Raw genomic sequence first — 18,721 nt, forward strand, 5'->3', positions numbered from 1 at the left:
AGGCTGTAATGATCAAACTGCCCATGCTGGCCTATTGAGAACAGGTAGGCTTGCAATAGTGACAAACAAAGTAGGCTGTAATTCACTATCAGGATATGCCACACACACCAGGGCATGTCCTACCTTTCACATAAAATGCACCCTGCCCATGGGGGTACCTTGGGCCTACCTTAGGGGTGACTCACATGTAGAAAAGGGAAGGTTTAGGGACTTACAAGTGGGTGCACTTTCCAAGTCGACATGGCAGCCCCAGGCTGTGCACAGGCTCTGCAATGGCAGGCCAGAGTTACACTTTACGGGCTGTTTGCGTGGGTGGCACAATCCAGTGCTGCAGCCGACCAACAGCATTTGATTTATAGGCCCTGGCACTCGCAGTGCACTTTACTAGGGACTGACACATAAATAAAAGGAGCCAATCATGGAAATACCAATTCATAACACATTTTATACAGGAGCACTTGCACTAATTTCACTGGACAGCAGTGAGGAAAGTGCGCAGAATCATTACACCAGCAAGAACAGAGTCAAAAACGGGAGGTCAGATAGCAAAAAGTTAGGGGAAACACGCCAAAAGATGCCAGGTCCAACAGTGATTCACTTACAAAGTCTGGAGAATGGACTCCGGGGTCTGTATGGGTGGTCTGCTCATGCAGTGCCACCCTCACACTTGGAACCAATCACCTTGCCTCTGGGACTGAAAGGCCTGCTAGAGGGGTGACTTATAGGTTTCAAGTGCAGTGAGGTAGGATATAAGGGAACCTATCTTTCATGAGAGGTGCATGCACCAGCACACACCGGATGCTATGGCAGGCCCGTAGTCGAAGTTTGGAGGGTCCCTCATGGATGGCATAATACATGCTGCAGCCCATAAGGGATCCTTGGGGTACCCATGCCCTAGGTTCCATAGTACCATATACTAGGGACTTACTAGGGTGCCCCAGTCGCCAACTTAAATAACCAATTTAGGTAGGAAGCACACTGACTGGGGTCCTGATTAGTAGGATGAGAGTCAGACTAGTCAGAAGGACCTTTGACTAATCGTACTTGTGGGAGCCAACAGTCGGCTGACCTTTGTAGAGGAATTCCCTTTTTTTATTCCATGAGGCCAGGTCGATAGAGGCTAACATTTTTCTTAGCAGCATTTGCCCGGGCCCTCTGTACCTTTGACTTATATTTTTTTAAAGTTCTCCGAGGATGGTGGTGGTTCTTGAGGTGTTGAAGGAAGTGGTTGCAGCTGTTGAGAATCAGGGGCATATAGAGTCAACCTGCTTCTTTTGTTTTTGTTTTAAAGTTTTGAAAAGTGCTGGAATAAAGACCTGCTTTGTTGTAAGGTTTTAATTCAGTACGGTTCAAAATGTCATCATCATCATTAAAGCTTTATTCGACATTTGTCATAAAAGCATCCATCCTAACCCTGTACAATAAATACTAAAGCTAAAAATACTTTTTTTAAATACATATTAAACATATTAAACAAGTGACAGTCGAATACTTTACACAAATAAAATTTGTGCTTAATTCATTTAAATTGTTTAAAAAAAACGCCTGCAAGCTGTCTAAACTTTAGTACTGCCGTGTTAATATGCGATTTCCATTTCATATCGCCCTGCAAAATAATTCCTAGATAGGAAAAAGCATCAACTTTCTCAAGTGGAGTACCCTTGTACGTTATCACTCCTTTAAACGTGGACTGATGGTTAAGGCACATGAATTTAGTCTTGGTGGTATTCAATTCAAGGCCCCGACTATCGCAAAATTCACCAAAGGCATCAACCACTTTTTGGAGACCACTCGGTGTACGTGAAAGTAAAAGCGTATCGTTCACAAACATTAGGACGGGGACATGTAAACCTGCTATGGTTGGGGCGTCACTTGGAGATTTCTTCAAATAATCAACAATACCATTTATATAAATTGAAAATAGTGTTGGGGCCAGGACACACCCTTGCCTCACCCCTCGCTCCACCGGAAAAGGCTCAGTCACTTCTCCCTGCTTGCCCCACCTAATTTTAGCGAAGTTATTTTCATGGAGGCGCACAAGCAGGGTGAGGAGTTCTTGGCTTATGCCTACGTCAGCCAAGGTCTGCCACAGTTTTTCTCTTGGGACCAGGTCAAAGGCAGCTTTTAAATCCACAAAGACAGCGTACAATGTGCCCTTTTTTAATGTGGCATTTCTCCAATAGATGGCTATAAAGTAGAAAACTTGGTCAACACTGCTGGTCAAGGGGCGGAACCCTGCTTGATGTGGTGACAGTATGTTTTTTTCATCAATCCATTGTTGCAATTTATTCTGGACTAAGCGCCCCATAAGTTTTTGCGCTGTGTCAATGAGACTGATGGGTCTATAGTTTTTAGCCTGAGTTTTGTCACCTTTTTTAAATATAGGGATGATTTCCGCTCCCTTCCATGAGGCGGGCACATCCCCTCCCATAGCCACTGCATTAGCCAACCATGTAAAATAAGTGCACCATGAATTCCGGTCAGATAGGAACACATCTGCCGGGATTCCATCCATGCCCGGTGCTTTTCCCCCCGCTACACAATCCAAGGCCATGCTAACATCTTTTTCATTAAATATTTGGTGTTTAAAAAAGACAGTTAGAGGGGGGGGGGGATCAGAACTATGCATTGGATTGCGGGCATACTGTGGTTGAAAAAACTCAGTCCATTTATTTTTAGCAACATGGTTTTGTGGTTGTGCAGCTATCCCTCCCCTATCCCATTTTACTGTGGCCCAAAATAACTTGGAATCCTTGGCTGCGCAAGCCTGTTTCAGCTCGCACCAGCGTTCTTCATCCCGTTTCCTGGCTTGTTTTTGGGTCAATCTATAACTGTCTCTCGCCTTCCTAACAGCTGTGGTGTTACCCGTTCTCAATTCAGTGCTTAGGTTATGTCGTGCCAGTCTACAGCTCTTATCATACCATCCCTGCCTTGGTTGTTCTTTTTTAACTCTGCTTGGATCTACAGTTTTAATGAAGAAGCTTTGAAGTTTACAGAAGAGGTTTTTGTGAACCTCCATCATGTAGTCCTGGAAGTTTGGATTCCCACAGTGGGACTTGATGTTATTTACTTCCTCTGTCACTACTTTTTTGAGGTCCTCTAATTTCGCTACATCTTCTATCAACATTCTCCATTTCAAGTGGCGCTGGTTGTTTGAACACACAACATCTTGCGTCACCCGCTCATTTTTGTTGACATGTTCTGTGGTCTCATGGTAAGAGTGAAAGGTCATGCACAGGGGATTATGATCACTTTCCAATCTTACTTCCACAGCCATGTCTATCAATTTGCTCCAGGCCCTTACATCTATTAAAAAATAATCAATTCTACTTGATGCACGGCCATTGTCAAATGTATTATTCCCTTTTAGATCAGAAGGCTTGCGCCCATTTACCGCTCTCTGTCCACTTGCTAAGCAGAGACTCTTTAGCTGAATTGCCACAGCACTCCATCTTTTAATGGCAGGCACCTCCAACTGAGGTATTCCCCACTTAATGTCCTCCTCCTCGGACAGAATCCTATCCTCTTCACCCAAGGGTTCAAAGGTGGAATTGAAATCCCCACCCACGATAATGTGCGGTTGAAGTGTTAACAGTTCAACATCCTGTTCTAGAATCGTTACTACTTCTGAGGATTTACCGCCACCAACCCCCCTGGCATAAAATTAAACAGAGCGAGTTCTTGGCCGCTGTCCCATCTAATGTTAAGGGCTAAAATATCATTAGATGGTAAAGATCTTTGCGTTATTAAGCAATTCAGCGACTGGCGGATCCAAATTAGTAGGCCTCCGGAGGGGCGTCCTAAGCGATTTCTGATTGCTGGTATGTAGAAGTTTAAGTACCCCTGGCGAAAAACTGGGTTTAGTGACCAAGTTTCTTGTAGCATGATAATGTCATGTTGGTCAATAAAATCAACCCATTCTGTTGTAGCTATCTTGTTCGCTATGCCTGCTATATTCCATGAGATGAGGGTCAAAGAAGGTTCTCCTAGGTGTAGCCCTGGCTGGCCCATCTCCACGTCATTTTCAACAGGGTCAACACTTATTATTTTTCCGCCTTCCCATACTACCTCACTCCCTGCCATTTCCCTATTTTTACCATATGGATCTTTATCTACCTCTCCAGAATATGAGACTCAGGATTCCCTGTATCCTATTGTCTGGTTATTAGATTGTGTGCATGCCATATTATCTGCCATTCCATTGGTTTGCATTCTCTGTGGTTTGGCTGACAAATGTTTACACCCTGCGAGTCAATCGCATTCGTTTAGGTTAGATAAGGCAGAAAATCTGTTTTCCAGGTTCAACCCCCAGTCACAAATTGGACTATCCCTAGCCCTTCTACTACCCACAACTGACCACTTGGTCCTTAATACACTTGGCTTTGCCACTAGTCCTCTTCTGCTATAGAAGAAGTCCAGCGTGAGTGGTATTAGTTCTGCCGTTCTGCGTTGGGGGGGGAATAGATTGAGCAGGATTTCCGGTAGTACTTCTGGGCCCTTAAAGTTCAGTACCACACAGTCCCCCGCAAATTTCCTAGGTTTATTCCCTATCCACTTCACTCGTCTTGCTGTTACCAAGTCCTCTGACAGCTTTTGTTTGCCCCAGGGAGAAATGTGCATGTTATTGCTCAACCATTGCAGTGCTTTATTTACCAAGGATTCAGGTAGCTCAATCTGGCCTGTATTCAGGGGTGGCACGTTGGCAAGAACAAGAATCAGAGGTGAGGCTTCAACGATTAGTTCCACAGGGCCTATTTCTAGATTTGGGCCTGGATCTGTAATATTCCCTGGAATTACTGAGGGGCCAACGGCTACAGGGTTATTTGGTTGCATGCCAAGATTTAATCTAGTTGACTGAATGGGAGCTAATACGTCTACTGTTACCCCTGGTGGAATTTCCATAGATTGCTTTTCGTCGATTTTACCTAATACCAAATTCGGTATTTCCCCCACATTGTCATTAGTAGTGTTTAAGAGGGTCTCCGATTTACTAACTTTATCAGTGAGGTGGTCAATTTTAGACAGCAGCGGTTTAATTATCCGATTTAGTTTAGTGTCCAACATACCCATGAGCTTCTTTATAATGGCGTCGTCCCAACCTATACTGCCATTTGGGAAACAACCTTTACAACGCAACTTTTACAACGCATTACCATTACAACGAAACTTTTACAACGCAAAAACTATTACAACACATGTTTTTACAACGCAGGTACCTTTACAACGCATACCATTACAACGTAAGTATTGGTAAGTATTTAATTATATTTAAAATGTTATATGTTTGGGGTTTTTTAAGGGGTATTTTTAGGGTTCAGGGTCAGTTTTCAGTTTTTGGGTAAAGGGGTATTTTTAGGGTTCAGGGTCAGTTTTCAGTTTTTGTGTAAAAGGTTATTTTTAGGGTTCAGGGTCAGTTTTCAGTTTTTGGGTAAAGGGGTATTTTTAGGGTTCAGGGTCAGTTTTCAGTTTTTGGGTAAAGGGGTATTTTTAGGGTTCAGGGTCAGTTTTCAGTTTTTGGGTAAAGGGGTATTTTTAGGGTTCAGGGTCAGTTTTCAGTTTTTGGGTAAAGGGGTATTTTTAGGGTTCAGGGTCAGTTTTTGGGTAAAAGGGTATTTTTAGGGTTCAGGGTCAGTTTTCAGTTTTTGGGTAAAGGGGTATTTTTAGGGTTCAGGGTCAGTTTTCAGTTTTTGGGTAAAAGGGTATTTTTAGGGTTCAGGGTCAGTTTTCAGTTTTTGGGTAACTGGGTATTTTTAGAGTTCAGGGTCAGTTTTCAGCTTTTGGGTAAAGGGGTATTTTTAGGGTTCAGGGTCAGTTTTCAGTTTTTGGGTAAAGGGGTATTTTTAGGGTTTAGGGTCAGTTTGGGGTTTTTGGGTAAAGGGGTATTTTTAGGGTTTAGGGTCAGTTTTGGGTTTTTGGGAAAAAGGGTATTTTTAGGGTTCAGGGTCAGTTTTGGGTTTTTGGGGTACAGGGGTACAGGGTAAAAATAAAATAAAATTAAATTTAAATTTAAATTAAATTATTTAAATTAAATTTATTTAAATGGGTTTTTGGGGTACAAGGGTATTTTTAGGGTTAAGGGTCAGTTTTGGGTTTTTGGGGTACAGGGGTACAGGGTAAAAATAAAATAAAATTAAATTTAAATTAAATTATTTAAATTACATTTAAATTAAATTAATTAAATTAAATTAAATTAACTTAAATTAAATTAAATTAACTTAAATTATATTAATTTCAAATAATTAAAAAAAATTAATATATACTTACCAATACTTACGTTGTAATGGTATGCTTTGTAAAGGTACCTGCGTTGTAAAAACATGCGTTGTAAATACATGCGTTGTAATAGTTTTTGTGTTGTAAAAAATTCGTTGTAATTGTATGCGTTGTAAAAGTATGCGTTGTAACGTCATACATCCCTCCCATTTTCTTCTCCCACTTTTCCTACTATGACACTCTTACTAGGGGGGTTGCTGGTCTTTTCCTACTAGACCGCAGCCCTTCTCTTTTGGGGGGAATCTTAGTGTCCCCTCTGGCTGCTCTTGGCGCAGGGACAGGTGCCGGTGGAGACATACAATCCTCGACTAACTCTAGATCATGTTGGGAGACATCTATATCATCCCCCACTGTTATGTCTACATTAGTGTCTAGATTTGAAACCGTGGAAACATTTCGCAGTAGTCTATCGGTATTTTGCTGGGTAGATGATTCTATAACATTTGTTGTGTCCGAATCCATCAAATTCATGCCTAAGTTCTCCCTTTGGGAAGATGTTGGTGAGGTGCTAAGTCCCAAGGAAAACCTCCGCTCGTTATTTATTTTTGCCACCACCTGCACTAAATAGTTGTCCATGGTGTTGGCGGGAGCAATGGGGGTCTTTTGTTTAGACATATACAAGGCTGGTGACAACCAGATGATATATATATTAAGCTAATGCCCCTTACCAATGTCGATGTATTCGCACTTTACCCAGGGACAGTCAGTATTGGAGCCACGGATATCTAATTAACTCACAGTGTGATGTTTTGCAGGAATTCTGGTCCAGTCCAGTCGTGGCCAGTCTTGGACTGTCTTAGACTGTCCGCCCTTTGTCCGGGCTTAGTCCGGGCGTCCCGCTCGCGTCCCGCGACGCGGAGAGTGCCGTCAATTTGTAGCGCCTCCGGGCGCGGTGACCCCGGTGATGGCTTCCGGGTCGCAGGGCAGGCTGGGAGGTGTAGTCTCCCTCCGCTCTGGGCCGCGAGATGGACTACAGCGGCGGCGGGAGGGAGACCAATGCACAGCCAGGGAATTGAGACTGCAGGCGGAACAGCGATGCCAGATAGGATTCTCCTCTTTGAATTAGGCAGAGCAAAATGTCTTTAAACTCGGCATCCAGGCTATGTGTGTCATTTTTCCGGATATCCCAGGCATTGGCCGTCCCTAATTGGTCCAGCTATTTCCGTAGTGCCAGGTTCATCTTTTATGCATACTTCATCAGTTCCTGCTTAGCAGGCTAGTAATTAGCGGTATAGCTATGCCAAACAAAGTACCTATAAAACCTCCCGACTGCTTTACCAGTTCCTTTTTGAAGTGAGGGAAGCCCTTTTATTACTGAGCTTCTTGATACGATGTCACTTCTTTTTCAAAACACAGAACTGGTACTCTGATATAGGGACATTACCTCTTCAGTTGTTTAGGGCGATTCCTAAATTGTAGCCACTAAATCGTCCAAAACCGCACACAGGATGGCCTTTCTTTGCTGGGGGCTAGCGGTGACTAGCATTTTTAGGAGAGATAAATTATTGGGTAGACGTGCTGAAATGGTCAGTACCTGGTATTATAAGACCTTGGGTGTAAATATTACGAGGGTCTCTTTAACAATTCCTTTTATAGGCGTTGGGCTTAGTTTAAGTGTGTAAATGATGGGGAGATAACAGCAGTAATTGGGTTTTAAGTCTACCCTTAAATAACCGTTGGGTTTCTCAGTAGTGTCGTTAAAGGCTGTGAAGAAAAATTGTGTGTTTCCAGGGTACATCTATTTAGCTACAATGGATATCTGTTGTTTGCCATTGGGTTTTTAATAAAACCAGGTATGAGGTGTTGAGAGCTATAGAATGACTGCTCTTACCCTTGTAAAACAAGTTCTGCACAATGTAACATATGCTTAGATTATGATGGTATGGATATTGAGTAAAAGCTTTCAAAGCAAACTCTGGGTGATCCCCACCTTTACTCATAAGGCCATCCACAATCACCATGTTTACATGGTCTGTAGGTAACACAGCATCGTCATTGAGATTATTCAGTATGCCTTCTATACATTTGATGTGTGGGAATCTTAGGGATAGTTCCATATAAAGATCTTGCCAGCACGAATAAAGCCAAACAATATTGATAGGGATTTGGAATAAAACACTATGAGCATTTTCTAGTAGTTTCTTTATACAATAGCTTTTATCCCAGTTTCAGGGGCTTGCTAAAATGCTGAAGAACGTGTGTTGCAATCTGGTGTTTAAAGCTCGGGTGTTGCGAGACTCTAATGCACCTTCAATAACCGTATGGTAGGGTCTTGTAGCCTTCAGTCAAGACCCTTTTATAAAACACTGCACACAAGGTTTTATGCAAAGGCTGGGTTCTAATTTCCCTCGGTTTTTTGGACCACATTATGCTAGGTTGTTAACAAGGATTGTTTTATCATTTTCACAGTCACGCGAGGTATAGTATTTGTTCACCGGATCCTGTAGATTGTCAAAATTGATTTGATCTGCTTTTTTAACATTTAAGGTGATGCTTTTGACTTTCATACATACTGGGTTGTTAGAAGTTTTGTAAGAATAGGTCTTGGGAAGAGCTGACGTGAACTCAACTATGTACTCATCATGTCCTAACTGGCTGGTCAAATTGCCTAGATAGTCACTGAGCTAATTTGCTCACAAAAATAACCGAGTTGGTATTGTCATACAGACATCGGTCCAGAAGTTTATCCATCACTTTCTAAAGCTCTACAGCTGTTGTTAATTAGGCTATGAAGAGGTGTATATTGCTAAAAGTTGTAGGGTACTCTTTTATGTATTTCTAACACAACTCTTCGGTTTTGTCATTGATAAACTCACAGCGGGACACCTCGTAACATTAAACAATCACAAGTCAATAATCAATAGTTACACTCTTCTGCTCAAAAACAAATAAAACAATACAGCCTTTCAATTTCTTTTAATCCTTGCAGCTGCCCTAGGTTTCTACCCCACCTTCCCGCCCATGCCCTCCGTCGTGCATACCAGACCTGTCACGCCCTGCTTTGCAGCACTGTTCAAAGCCTACTGTTGACTTTTAACCTCTTGCAAACCTGTGTTTTAAGCAACATATTTTATTTGTACATTTTGTAAATGCAGATTTCGACATAGCCTGCATCTTCATAAAAAAAGCAATGCCTTGAAACAAATGACATGCTTCAGTGCCCGTGTGCTTCGCTATTGTACAACAAGCCACAACAACGGCCTTGAGACTTCTCCGTTAAAAAGAACTAGTGGTCAAACTGACAACCATGTTTTACACACATATTTGAATATTTACCAGATATGACCAAGAGCTACCTTGTCACCATTTACACTTTTACTTAAGACCGGTACAGATGATCTCAGCATATTAGCAATAACTCCCTTTGAACAGCGCTTGATTCTAAACACATACAATTAGCCTTTAATCTGCACATTTGGGCGATCAGCCTTGGGGGACTTTGTTACACTTTGCATTTCCACAATTGAAAGTTAAAAGTTGACACACTATTTTGCCAACCATACAAAGCAGAAATGGTGCAATGTAATACATTGAAGGGAAACATATCATTTAAATGATATAAGCTATCATTTTTTTTTACCTGCAGCAGAAGTGGTCCTGTGTCCTTAGTCTGCTGATCATGTTACAGGTCAAAGCTTTTCTCCATGTTGATCGGGTAGCCCCTCTGTCCACAGACTTAAAATAAGTGTTTCATGGCTGATTCTGGCTATGTTGGGCATTAGGACGGCATTTTATACTTAGTAGAGAATACTAATTATGCACAGATTTCCACACCTCCATAGCCACTCCAGCTTTATGAATTTTGTCTAGACGTTTTAAAAAAAAGACTTAGTTTAATCAAAATGCTGTTTTTTTTAATGAGATGGGCCCACTTTGGGATGATGTGGGTAGGGCCCATGCCCATGTTCCATTTCATATCAGTCTTGATTGATTTATAAATTTGTATGGACTTTTCTAAAAACAGGAGCTTTTTACGTCTTATATGCACCACCTAAGATAAGACAGAAGGCTTAGGGAGACAGCGGGGTTTCCTCTGACTGTCCCCATGCATCTCATTGAGGAGCCCCCATTTGTATCATCAAGTAATCTGGCGTGTAATTTATGCGCCAGAGAGGTGCTCTGGCTCCATGGGGTTATAAAAGGCTGTTGCTGTAGTCAATCAATCAGTATTTGTTTAGTGCAGCACTGTCACTCTGAGGGTTATCTGGGCGCTGTCCTGCCGGAGCTTAGTCAAAAAGCCAGGTCTTGAGTTTCTCTTTCAGCCCGAAGGTGGAGGAGCAGGTTTTTCCAGGTCTTGGTGGTGATGTAGAAGAAGAAGCGGCTACGGCAGATGTGAGGGGTGTGGGTGAGGGCGAGTGAGGTGGAACGCAGGTGTCTTGAGGGCTGCTGGCATTTCAGCCAATGGTTTAAGCAAGACAGCGCCTGGTCATGTAAGGTTGTGTAGGCATGTGTGAGGATCTTGAATTGGCATTTCTTCTGAATGGGGAGCCGGTGAAGGTTTGTGAGGTGTGGAGTGATTTGGGTCCATTTGGGTAAGTCCAGAAAGAGTCTGGCTACAGTGTTCTGTAGGGTCTGGAGTCTTCTGAGAAGGTGGGTGGAAATTCCAGTGTGAAGGGAAGTGCCGAAGTCAAGACAGCTGTAGATGAACGTCTGAGTGACAGTCTTTCTGATGTCACGTGGGATCCATCTGAAGATTCCGCAGAGCATGTGCAGGTTGTGGTAGCAGGAGGAGGTGACTGCATTGATGTGGTGTTTCATGGTCAATTGGCTGTTGATGATAATGCCCTGTTTGCACATATGGTCTGTCGGTGCAGCTGCTGGTCTGAGTTCTGCTGGCCACCAGGTATGGTCCCATCCGGTGGTGTTCCTCCCAAATATCGATTTTGGAAAAGGGGGTGGTGATGGAGAGAGTTTCTGATTGATGCAGAATACTCTTACCAAGTCAAGAGATCATGGTTTTAATCCATCACCTGTTTTTTAGCTCATTGCACCATCCCAGCTCAGAACCTGGCTATATGCAAATTAGTCTGTTCCTGTCCCAGTGCATGATGGGAACAGGGCAAACCAAACTACCAAGCCAATTCTTATACTGGGAAGGAAACAAGCTTCCGGGGACCGGTTTCTGGCATCACAGCCTTCGTCGGCCCGGCTTGCTTGAATCCTGATGGTGCAATGAGCAAGGGACTCACGTCTGAGTATACCCTCCCACACATAGTGTGGATAAAATCGATTTTGGAAAAGGGGGTGGTGATGGACAGAGTTTCTGATTGGTGCAGAATACTCTTACCAAGTCAAGAGATCATGGTTTTAATCCATCACCTGTTTTTTAGCTCATTGCACCATCCCAGCTCAGAACCTGGCTATATGCAAATTAGTCTGTTCTTGTCCCAGTGCATGATGGGAACAGGGCAAACCAAACTACCAAGCCAATTCTTATACTGGGAAGGAAATAAGCTTCCGGGGACCGGTTTCTGGCATCACAGCCTTCGTCGGCCCGGCTTGCTTGAATCCTGATGGTGCAATGAGCAAGGGACTCACGTCTGAGTATACCCTCCCACACATAGTGTGGATAAAATCCCCTTTTGTATCGCTTTGTTCGCCCTAAGTGTGGCAGGGTATGCTCAGACGTGAGTCCCTTGCTCACTTGGCCACTGGATTCACGATAGCCTGGCTGATGAGGATTATGAATCCGAAACCGGTCCCAGGATGCTTGTTTCCGGTCCAGGGAAGACATGGCATGGCAGTTCGGGCTGGTCTGTTCCCATGAGGCACAGGGTCAGAATGATTTGCATATTGCCATGTCTGAACTGGGGTGGCCGAGTGAGCTAAAGAATGGTGATGGATTAAACCCAGATCAGTTGACTGGGGGTGAGTGTTTGATTTGCTCAAATGCTCCGTCCATCATCCCCTTTTGTATCGCTTTGTTCGCCCTAAGTGTGGCAGGGTATGCTCAGACGTGAGTCCCTTGCTCACTTGGCCACTGGATTCAAGATAGCCTGGCTGATGAGGATTATGAATCCGAAACCGGTCCCAGGATGCTTGTTTCCGGTCCAGGGAAGACATGGCATGGCAGTTCGGGCTGGTCTGTTCCCATGAGGCACAGGGTCAGACTGATTTGCATATTGCCATGTCTGAACTGGGGTGGCCGAGTGAGCTAAAGAATGGTGATGGATTAAACCCAGATCAGTTGACTGGGGGTGAGTGTTTGATTTGCTCAAACGCTCCGTCCATCATCCCCTTTTGTATCGCTTTGTTCGCCCTAAGTGTGGCAGGGTATGCTCAGACGTGAGTCCCTTGCTCACTTGGCCACTGGATTCAAGATAGCCTGGCTGATGAGGATTATGAATCCAAAACCGGTCCCAGGATGCTTGTTTCCGGTCCAGGGAAGACATGGCATGGCAGTTCGGGCTGGTCTGTTCCCATGAGGCACAGGGTCAGACTGATTTGCATATTGCCATGTCTGAACTGGGGTGGCTGAGTGAGCTAAAGAATGGTGATGGATTAAACCCAGATCAGTTGACTGGGGGTGAGTGTTTGATTTGCTCAAACGCTCCGTCCATCATCCCCTTTTGTATCGCTTTGTTCGCCCTAAGTGTGGCAGGGTATGCTCAGACGTGAGTCCCTTGCTCACTTGGCCACTGGATTCAAGATAGCCTGGCTGATGAGGATTATGAATCCGAAACCGGTCCCAGGATGCTTGTTTCCGGTCCAGGGAAGACATGGCATGGCAGTTCGGGCTGGTCTGTTCCCATGAGGCACAGGGTCAGACTGATTTGCATATTGCCATGTCTGAACTGGGGTGGCCGAGTGAGCTAAAGAATGGTGATGGATTAAACCCAGATCAGTTGACTGGGGTGAGTGTTTGATTTGCTCAAACGCTCCGTCCATCATCCCCCTTTTGTACCCCCCTCCCAAATATCAGCATTTCTGGTTTGTCCAAGTTCAGTTTGAGGCAGCAGTCTCTCATTCAATTGGCTACGTCAGTCATTGCATTGTGGAAGTTGATTCCAGTGTTGGCAGGGTCTTCGGTGATTGAGAGGATTAGTTGGGTGTTGACAGTGTAGGAGATTATGTTGAGTCCATGGGATTTGATTAAATCTACAAGGGGGTCATATAGATGTTGAAGAGGGTGGGGCTGAGGGATGATCCTTCAGGTACACCACAGAAGAGGTTCTTGGGGCCTGAGGTGAAGGGAGGCAGTTGGAAGCTCTGTGTGCACCCTGTGAGGAATGAGTTGAACGATTTGACGGCTTCTGAAGGATGCCTATAATGTTGAGTCTTTCGATGAGGGTGTGATGGGAGAGGCTGTCAAAAGCTGTCGAGAGCTCAAGGAGGATCATGGCCACGGTTTCTCCTCGGTTAAGTATGGATCTCATGTTGTCTGTGGCAGCGATCAGTGCAGTCTCAGTCCTGACTGTGAGATGTCGAGTATGTGATTGTGTTCAAAGTCTTCAGTGAGCGGTTGGTTGATGGCCTTCTCGAGTATTTGTTCAGGGCTGTGAAGCATGGAGACTGGTCTGTAGTTTTTGAGTTTGTTGGGGTCGGTAGAGGGCTTTTTAGAGAGGGGTTTGACTTCGGCTTCTTTGCAGCTATCTGGAAAGGTTGCGGGGTAGATGGGGGTGTTGAGGATGTTGGTGAGTTCTGAGTTGATTGGATGGTTCCAAGTTTGAAGAGATAGTGGGCACAGGGGTGGGTGGTTGCCATGATGTCTGCTGTGGTCCGGGTGGTGAGAGGCTATCAGATTATTATCATTCAGTCTGTGTTTGCTGGTTGTCTGGGGTTGTCTGAGGGAGGTGGATTGGGGGGTCAAAGTTGTGGTAGATGGCGGAGATCTTATTGTGGAAGTAGTCCAAGAGGGTGTTGCAGAGCTCCAGGGAGGGGTGGATGGTGTTTTCTATGGCTGCTGAGATGGAGAATTCCTTGACTAGCTTGAAAAGCTTTGTGTGGTTAGTTGCAGGATCAACGCAGTAACATCTTCTCTTCATGCACGGGCTATATGACAGACAGACATATTTTCCTTTTAATTCATTTATATTTATTTATATTTTTCTCTTTCTCTGTTCCCCCTCTCTCTCTCGCTCTCTCTCCACCGTTCATTCCTCAACCTCTCTTTCTAAAACCGTCTATTAAATCTCCCCCCACCACAAACGGCTCTGTTTTTCCGAGAGGACAGACATCTACGCTACATAATACAAAGGCAATAATTTGACCCTATTTGACTTACCCCACCTACAACCCTCTAAAAGCTGAATAACAAAACAGGGCTGGGTATGTTCAGACTCAAGCTGACACATGACTGTGGCTGTCTGAACATGCCCGGGCTTGTTTTGTTAGTGAGTGAGTTCCAGACTGTGCACCCCAAGAGTGCTGCCATTTTGCCTGTGACAATGCCCTTTACACAAGGAAAGGCCCAGTCCCTGCTGTGACAGCACCCTAACAACATGTTAGGCCATGAGCACGTGACTAGCACGTGACCACAGTGATGTCACAACACACGTGGCCCAACACAATCATGTGACCCCCAAAAGCGGTGTAATTTTCAGGAAGGGCCCCCAGGGTCCTGGAAGTCCCGGAAACGGAAGTCACTTCCAGGTTAGAGTAACTGTCACTGTTTGCTTAATGTTAAAGGTATCCCATTGTTCTACATAAAAAAACATATAGACATTTTTATTTCTATGCACATTGCTCTTCTAGCTTACATATTTCACTGTCAGAAGGTTCAGCCATCATGATGAGTAAAGTTGTTTCGGACGCCCAGGGCAGCCTTAAAAAGAAGCACAATGAGATATAACAAGGCTGTGATTGCATACAGTATGATTTGGTTTCACCAAAGACTTAGGCCTAATTATTAGTTCCCTGGACCACCAGAGTGGTGTTCCACCAGCCATATTACAACTACGGCAGTGGAACCACCACAGAACCGACACAAAAGCCAGGGATCCCACAGCAGTGGTGCAGCGGTGTGAGGCTGTGATATGCTGGTGGTGCCACCGGGGCACCACCAAGTATGTTGCAAGTTTACTCACTGCGACCCTTTTCCTGGAAGTGAGCCCACCATGAAAACGGTAGCAGTGAGGAAACAAAGGGAGCCCTACAGGTCTCCTTGTTGCCTCTGTGCACGGTGGTGCATGTAGGGGGACACAAGGTTTGACCCTCTGCATTTTTGCACCCCATGTTCCTGCACAGACAGAAATTCACAAAATTGTTCATGTCTGTCAGTGCAAGGAACAGGCCGCGGCACTCCTACGGCGGTGCCTTTCTAAGGCTCTCCTATGAGCCTTTGAAAGGCACCGCTGCCACAGGACTGCCAACCAGGATTACAACTTGTAATGCATTGGGCGGACTGACTACGGGTTTGGCGATAGGGTGCTGGCGTGGCCACCCGCACCAAGACCCCCAAACTCACAATAAGGCCCTTAGTGCTGCAGTCCTGGGCTTTTGTTTTGCTAATTGCTGTTAGTTCAAGTGAATAAACTGAAGTGAACCAGGACTACAACTCCAAGAATGCATTAGGTTGTTAAAGAAGGCGCAGGATTTAATCACTGTGTCGCTGGTAAAGTGGATTCATCTGGTATCCTTATATATTATGTACAAGTCAAAATAGAAGAAAACAATTAGCAACGCAGAAACAATTTAGCTCTTTAGAGCACTTTTTATCAGCTTTCTGCATACCATTTCAGAGTAACGAACAGTGAGTATGTCCTCAATGATTAATGTACATCAGATGGACATCCATGTCCAATCTAGGTCAGGCCCAACCTACAAATCTACCCAATGGCACCACAGTGGCGGAACCTGGTGGTGACAGTCAACAAAAGAAGCTTGGCCGCAGACCACTTCTTCCCCCCACAACCCTGGATTACAAAACCTGACAGTTCTAGTTTAGGAAAAAGCTTGCTCCTACCTTCCACCACTAGATGAGTGGCGCCGCGGCCAGGGCGACTGACGCTGGAATCTAGGGATCACGGTTCGATCCCCGGCTCCGGCGGCAGGTTAGCCCAGCACCATGTGACTCTGGGCAATAGCTTGCTTAATCTTCCCGACGGCCCCCAGCGCCTAGAGACCCTTACGGGTGATTGTGCGCTTTACAAATGTGGATTATTATTACTAGATCTAAAAGCAGATTTTGTAGAACACACCCTTTATAACAATATGTAAACTAAGCCTGGGCAGAGTTTGTGGAGTTCTGCTCAAAGTGCTGCGCTACATGAAGCTCCACAAGTGGCGGAGTGCGTTAGCTAAATGCCATTAGCAGTGATTTTCAGTGCCAGGTGCTTGTCCACAGTGTCCAATCATTGCAAATGGCACCTTGCACAGCGCAAGCGGGCACTGCTTCCTTTCTGCTGCTTGAGTACAATTTTTCTCGAGTGGCAGCTTTCTCAACGTGAACAGTTTCTCAACGTGAACGGTAGAAAGCATATGCGACCACTCGCAATGGGAAATCTTACTGTCCGCGTTGAGAAATCTTGCAGGAGGTTGATTTTCCACGCTTGCGCTCGCCAACTTGATGTTGACGATCGCGAGCAAGGAAAAATCTCACCAGGAGGTAGATTTTCCTTGCTCACCAACTTGATGTTGACAAATGCAAACAGGGAAAAAACCTCCGCTCCGCTGTGCGTAGCATAGTTTTTCAGAACTCAGCAAGCTCCACATAACGCAGATTGTGAAAAAATCTGCAAACTCCGCGAGCGGAGCGGAGTGCACTGTCCTGACTTAATGTAAACAGCTCCATGGTTTGCGAATGCTAAAGCCTTTTTTTATATCTACTAAATGCATTTAGTGATCCAGAAAACTGTTTGTAAAACTCTAAATATGTTTAGAAATGGAGACTGAATGGTGTGTGTTGTAAGCGTCCCTTCCAAACACAGAATCAGTATGCTATGTATTAATGTTTTGCAACCTAAGTCAGGCCGCAAAACATTGATATTTTATCGGCACTTCAAAGGAGGTGGTAACCGTTTTGCTGTGCGCCCTTCCAGCAGGCCACCCTCCCTGTGATGGCAGAGAATCATAGGAAGTAGCAATTCGCAACCTGCCTCACTAATGTTCATGAATATTGCGATCCACTGCGATTTGCTTTTTGGAGTTTTTTTAAACCGACCTATTAGTACATAGGTCAGTTTGCAAAATACCACACTGGTAGGAAAAGTACTGATCACAATTTGAGACAGTGTTTAGTACATCTAGCCCCTTGTTCTTACTTTAACAGATGAACGTTCCATTTTAGTTGGCTTGTACATTCAGGACATCATGCAATTCTAAAAACAAACAGTTTCTGGCCTCTGATGACCCCAGTCTTCACCGTGCATGCTGACACTCTGTGTTGCTGAAGAAAAATAACACTTTGCGAATCCCATTGGAGTCTAATCCATGTTAAGTGCAAAAATATAGCAGGCAGCAAAAATATTCAAAATTCAAAAGATTAGTGCTTCACCGTCTAAGTAGTTGGAGCATACAATGCTAGTTTTCACTTCAATGTCGACATTTATACATGTTCTTTAACGCAACCACACAACCAGTGGAAGATAGAGCGTGTGGTCAAATATATAACTCAAGATAGGTGCTAACAAGGGAACCCGCTGTTCTTGTGGGAAGAATGTAAGGAAACATTGGAATATAAATACAGTTGGGTAAGGTAGAAAGCTGACTTCATTAAATCTGCAGTTTCTCGCTTGTCTAAGCCAACTTTCAAACGAGGCGCTGCTTTCTCGAGCATTAAGCTAAATGTGCAGCATACAACACTAAAATACAAGCTGGCAGTACATTTAAAATGTGTGTTAATGCGCAATAATGCAAGGCTTTGGTAGAGCTTTTAGCAAGTAAAAAAACGATTTCACAGCATCAACCACGACTGTCCGACAAACATCGTAGCGGTGGCCAACAGGTAGTCGGGAGTCCCGACCGCCTAATTAGGATCTGATCGCCGTGGAGGTGGTCGGAAACATGCCTCTTTGCATTGAGGCTTGTGCTGCGGCCCAGAAAAGGGCTGCAGCACAAGCCCCAATGCCAAAAGGCATGCTTATAAACATCCCTGCACCCTGTGGCATGGATGTTTGTGGGGGCGCCAGTGGTCCCCCAGGATTCTTAGCGGATACCACGGAGGGATGGGGGCCCTGCTCGGGGCCTCTAGAAATCCGTTTCTGACAGCCTTTCAATGGCAGTCGGCCCACCAATAAAATGCCATCGGGAAGGGCAATTGTAATCCCTATGGTGGTGCATTAGCAGGCACCGCCCTCATTGTAGGGTTTACATTCCAATGCAGGGCCAGTAGGCACCTTGAGCCCCTCGGAACCACAGAGGTCTGTCCCTAACACATGCAGTCGGATCAACCACATTGTAATGCGGTGGTCTCACTGCTGCTTAAGATGTCGATGGGACCGACACCAATGTGCCTTCAGTGTTGGTCCCACAGACATCCTAATGAGCCCCATAGTTTAAATACAACAGG

General features: G+C 44.7%; 1 protein-coding gene across 1 annotated transcript in view; it reads left to right on the top strand.

The window, feature by feature from the left end:
- DISP2 (dispatched RND transporter family member 2) overlaps positions 1-18,721 on the top strand; it is a 212,370-nt gene that overhangs the window by 181,652 nt on the left and 11,997 nt on the right. The window lies entirely within an intron of this gene.

Source organism: Lissotriton helveticus, chromosome 9 (assembly GCF_964261635.1).
Source record: "Lissotriton helveticus chromosome 9, aLisHel1.1, whole genome shotgun sequence".
In the NCBI taxonomy this organism is placed as follows: domain Eukaryota; kingdom Metazoa; phylum Chordata; class Amphibia; order Caudata; family Salamandridae; genus Lissotriton; species Lissotriton helveticus.